This window comes from Nicotiana attenuata, chromosome 9, assembly GCF_001879085.1.
Source record: "Nicotiana attenuata strain UT chromosome 9, NIATTr2, whole genome shotgun sequence".
NCBI classification, from domain to species: domain Eukaryota; kingdom Viridiplantae; phylum Streptophyta; class Magnoliopsida; order Solanales; family Solanaceae; genus Nicotiana; species Nicotiana attenuata.
Window position 1 is genome coordinate 25,814,846 of NC_031997.1, and position 5,720 is coordinate 25,820,565.

At 34.2% G+C, this 5,720-nt stretch overlaps 1 long non-coding RNA gene across 8 annotated transcripts; it reads left to right on the forward strand.

Annotated features, from left to right (window-relative positions):
- On the forward strand, positions 1,211 to 5,500 carry LOC109232182. 8 transcript variants are annotated; one of them, XR_002068913.1, is made up of 9 exons: positions 1,211 to 1,363; positions 1,681 to 1,762; positions 1,939 to 2,291; positions 2,585 to 2,682; positions 3,149 to 3,493; positions 3,623 to 3,810; positions 3,902 to 4,009; positions 4,326 to 4,432; positions 5,219 to 5,500. It is a non-coding gene; the product is annotated as an uncharacterized LOC109232182 (long non-coding RNA). The 8 variants fall into 8 exon arrangements; XR_002068916.1 differs by having other exon boundaries at positions 3,186 to 3,493; positions 3,623 to 3,804; XR_002068914.1 differs by having other exon boundaries at positions 1,942 to 2,291; positions 3,186 to 3,493.

The window sequence follows — 5,720 nt, forward strand, 5'->3', positions numbered from 1 at the left end:
ATTTTTGAAGATTATATTTTGTTTCATACTGGTATCCTTTTTGTGCTTCTACTTTGAGTTCCACGTTTTCCCGAGCAAGTCAATAAATTAAGAAAAAAATTGGCTTGATCCATATCTAATATCACCTAAGTGGACTTGAAGATAACAGTAGCTTGGAACAGACCATTTATTGGAAATCATTTGCCATACTTTTGATTAGACTTGGCTAAAGAAGCTCTTGTTCTTTCCGGATATTTAAATGTCAAATTGTAAAAGCAGGAGCAGATTAGTTTTGACTATGATATTTGATTGGATTGGATTGGATGTGATTGAGAACTAAAGAAACCTTATTGTCAGGCATCTGGATGGACTTCTCTTACTTTCAAAAAATCATAGCAATTACAGATACACTTAAAATTGGAGCTAATTAGTAGAATTATATAAACCGTTAAAAATTCATGTATGCTGCTTAACAGTAGCTCATTCTTATCTATTTTGCAAAGCTCAAGAGAGCCTGCCATCCATTTACAAAGATACAAATGCTGGAATGTCATCAACTCTTCAATCAGAAGTACCAAAGCTAGAGAACAAATCATGGCGCTGTCTTGATGCCCGAACACAAAGGAACAAGGAGAATCAGGCAATTCCTTTAAAGTGGACATCTAATAAAATCAATTTGAGTCCACAAAGTTTTTATGAATGAGATAATCTATTTCAACAAGATTCCATTCTTGAGTGGCTTCTGTATTATGAAATGCTCCTCTTTCCATCAGTAATGGTGAATTTAATCCTTCCGTTCATTCTTTTTTGTAGACATGATTCAATTGATAAAACAAATCATGTTGTATCTTATTTTGTCTTCTGTTTGTTGTTGTATTGGTTTGGTTTATGGTTCAGTATATTAAGGCCACACTCTTGTGCTATTATTGCCTCAATTAATCCAAAGCTTCAAGGTTGCAGACGCAAGTTAGAAGAAAATTGTTAGCGCATGAACAAAATCATCTAGACTGCAAGTTGTTAGGCCCATGCGAAGTATGGGCAAGATTAGCTAGTACTATATTAGAAGTGCTAATGTTCAGCTGACACAGACGCGTGTCTGTCGACAGCTTAAGCTTTTATATTTTTGCCCCTATTTTTCAATTTGTTTACCTTCATTGCCATCAGAGAAATTTGTAAATAATGGAAATTCTGGGGCATTTTCAAAGCTTATTTTACATCTTCCCCTGATATTAACAACATTACACCTGCACATTTACCTCTACAGCCACTGCTTATTATTGGGGTTTCTTCTTCCTCTGTTTTTTCCAGATTTCTTTGTATCTTAAAGTGATTAATCTGCTCTGCTCTCCCAGTGTACATCCTCTTTGTTCCCACATCTCAATTGGTTAGTTTGTTGTTCTTGGATTTTATTTTATATTTTATTGTACAGGTTATTTATTCGGAAAAATGTTTACAACTGCTGTGATTTATGGGTGTTGCTCTGCATTCTTCTTTTTATATGCTTTACCTAATTTTTTACTTGGCAAATCTATATGTTTTACCTAATTTTGAGCTGTTAAATTGGAGTTTAAACCTAATTTCTTCGGCTTTTTCCCATTGCTAAGCCTGAACTTGAATTAATCTTTCCCTACTGTGCTTCTTCTCCAATCATTGTTTATCTACTAACAAAATCTTTATCTTTTCCATTTTCTAAACACCCAGCGCTGCTTCATTCTTCAACCGTGGTTCCTTCTTCTGAAGCTCTTTTATTTTATTAGTCAGCAGGCCCCTTATTTATTTATCGGTATGAACTCTTATTTTGGGGATATTTCCCTTTTCCACTGTTTGTCTTTCTTTTCTGCTTTATCTATTTTTAAAAGTTTCTGATTTGTATTGTCCTTTGATTTATCTAAGGTTTCTCAAAAACTCTATTTGTTTGTATTTAATTATCATTGTGTTCAATGTTTTTTCCCTTCGAAGAAGTAGTGAAACCGACAGCACTCCGTCGACATCCCTGCTTGCCGACAGACAGACCAAAGATGTCAAATTTTAAAAAACCTGTGGATTCAACATGCTGGAAACAAAAAGGGAAACGTCAATGCTCTGAAGAAAGAGGCATCCAAATTAAACAAGACGTCGCGAAATGTATAGGGCGAGGTCGGCTGAAAAAAGAGAACTAAATTTACCGGAGCGCCGAACGACATATCTTCGTTCTAGAATGAAGAATCCAACCAGTGAGTCCACTGAAATATCACCTTGCTACCAATTGAATAGTGAATTAGCGAGGCAGAGAGCTACTCTAACAGGAGCCTCATCTTCTACCTTGAGAACAGGTTTGTGCACTAAGATTTTGTTACCCTTGAATAAACTATGTGATACACATATTTTGTATGCTCATAACTTGCTCTTATATTTTAGTAAATGCAAACATAGATATAGAAGATCCATGTAGCTAAACCCAACTAGCTTAGGATTGAGGCATAGTTGATTGATATTCTGATTTTTTCTTGGAACTCGGCATGTTGGTTGATATTTTTATTTATCTTGGCATTTGCCATGTTGCTTAAATCCTTGAAGTAACAGTCTCACTGGGACCTTCATACTTTGTGTATTTCTAAACTTCCAGAAAAAATCAAGAGTTGCTGCTGAATTTACTTGGAACATCATGAATGTGAAAAAGACCAAGATGTGAGGCTCAAAGTTGGATATGAAGTTGTTGAAAAGGTAAATTAATTTCCTAATCTGCAAGTAGCATATTGTCCATCCATCCTGAGCTTTTCTTGCTATCATTCATAAATGCATGGCATTTTCTTGTACCTTCACATCTCATAAATGATTATAATAAGATATTGTTTTATATAGTACTTATTAAAAGAAAAAAGTTATAGTTCTGATACTAGAGAGTGCATTGTCTATGTTGCTTGCACAAATGTTCTTGCTGATGTTGTAGAGCTAATATAAAAAATACAAAACCCCCATTGAAGTGAGTGGAACTTAATATTCATGTGTTTATTACCCAATAAACAACAAATTTAAGTTTCTTAAAATTTTCAAACATTCTCCTACTGATAATTGCAGAAGATAAGTATATGAGTTTAAAAAAATTCTCACACTGCTACGTTCACGATATGGATAACTGTTCAATATTTTCTAATATGCTATTACTAAATGCTCCACCTTCATATTGCAGTTATATTAAACTGCCTTTGTTTAATATGCCTACTCAGTTATGAGATGCTGCTACACTCTCTATGGAATATACTATTAAGGGCCATGAGACAACTTAACTACCAGATAGACGAGCTTGTGAGCTCTAAGGTTTTTTATATGGAAGGCAGGTTGAAACTCTGCCACAAGCAAGTGAAAGTTGGATAACAAAGGCTAAAGTGTCCATGTACTGAGATTTGAAAAAAGGAGCCAGTTGTAACAACCTGATTACCTATTACCTGGTAGTCAACGACAATGTATCAATGCTCTTCTCTTAGGGCTCAAAACAACTATGTTAATAGTGGCAAGAGAAAGATCCATCACTCAGGTCCGACGCTTAACCTTCTTTGCCTTTCTAATAGAAACTTATATTCTTTCATTAATTTTACTCTATCTATTTTTTGGTTTCTTACAGGCTTATTCTTGATTTTTGATTTTCTCTGTTTTCCTCTTGTAGATCACCACTTTTCTGATAGCAATAGGAGGACGGAGAATTGAAATTGAAGAGCTTTAGTATACATTGCAGCTGAAAATGACTATGGAAACCTTAACAAATACTAACTCACCATCAGGAACAGTAAAGCTTCAAATTTTATGAAGTGCATCAGTGAGCTGTCATTCCGTCTATATCAAGAACAAGTATATGTGAGCTGATAATGGCAATCTCAATTTATAGTTATTTGTAGACCTTTCTCTTTTTCCTTAGCTTATTAACCAAAAATTCATGTGATTTCAGTTCGTTTTATCATGTTTGCCTCCTCCACTGACCTTCAACAACAAAAAAATCCCAAAGACAGAACTTCTTATGGTTGAAATCTTACGGCATGTGCTTAAATTTGTTCAGGTATGTTCTTCAGCTCATTTTGTCGCTGTTTTGTGGGAATTTAGGTTTAAAAGAATAGATGTAGCAATTAGTATATTTACTTTTCCAATGTCTGTTTAATATGATAGTCATTGTCTTTTTTTTACGTTGCTATGAATGGGTACAACTGCTAGAAGAAACAAAAGAATTCATGAATACCTTTACAGAACAATTAGTATTTTTATGGTATATCTTTACTACCCATTCAAAGATTGATGTCCTCAAAGTTGTCTTTGTATATTTAGTGCCGCATCTTATATAATGTTCTATATTAACCCGGAGTATTTTTATCATGCAGCTTCGTGATAGGACAACTGACATCCTAAAGCATTCCTTTCCAGTAACCAAGCCTGATACAAAATGTATTATCACATTTGCTAACCAGTCAGGCTATATTTCATTCAGGTTAGTTTCATTCTTCGCAGTAATTCAATTACTTAAAATTTAATGGTGTCATACGAACATAATGAAGCTTGTAATGTGTATCTTTCGCATTAGCTATTCTTAAACAAGCAGATATATATCTGACTTCTATTTCAGTAAATTGCACCAGATCATGTTCTATTTTTCCTTTTGTTTTTCGTTATATTTTATTTCTTTTTCAAAGTTCATCATTTCAGGGATGTCTCTTTTAGTTGTTTCAGTCATTAGATTCTACACTTCTGTTCCAGCAGGCTTAGCATATTGAATCTTTTAGAAAATCATTAACCTTTGTTTAGTTCTGTCATGGCGGTGTACACGGATTTGCCTAAAATATCCTAACAAATAGAAAGGTCGCTTGATTGTTTCAAACCAGCAACTTCATAGTTGAATGTTCAGATTTGCTTGGAATGTTATGTGTGCTTAAAGTTAATTTTTTTCTTTCTTTTTAGATTGCAACGAAAGTTTCTGAATTGCTTATATGAGGTTCTAAGATTTTTCCTTGTAAGTTATGTGAACATAGGGAGATCAAACGGTCTCATTCGACAACAATGATGTAAACTAATAAGTGTCCCTGTAGTAAAGTGTTCTTTTCATGTAGGATTGTTGTTAATCTGAAGTTGTCAACCTACCAACTTTAGCCTTTTCATCCTATGAGAAACAGAATATGTTAATTTAGTTATTCCGATTGCTAAATATTCTAATCTACATTGCTACACATCCTAATCGTGCTGGACAATTTACCTATTGTTGTATCTGTTCTATGTACAGCTAATTCAAGAATATGGAGTTTATCAACTTCGTATTTTCTAGCACGTGGAATGCAGATAACGTACATTGGCCTCTCAGTTGGAAAAAAATGGATATAAAGTGGATAAGTGCACCATTTTGTAACAAGTTATAAGGATTTTAGTTTAGATTCTTGTCAATGGATAGATCCTATCCCTGCTTCTGTTTGCATTACTACTGACCACTGTTGGGATCAATATAACTTCTTGCTTTCTGTCAGAGCAACATATTTTATTTTTTGAGTACTACTGAAGGGTTAAATCACTTTTAGATTTACAATTATACTTCTGGGAAAATGAGGTAGCAAGCATAATTGCTGAGGAAATTGATGCTTTAGCTCTAAACTGCCCCGTGCAACTTCTTTTGAATCTGCTGCTTCAAATAATCATAGAGGACATACGAAAACTTTACTGTTATTGGGCCCGGGCACAATCGTCACTAGTACCTTCCATAAAGCAACCCTTCCATAAAGCAAATAAAGCAA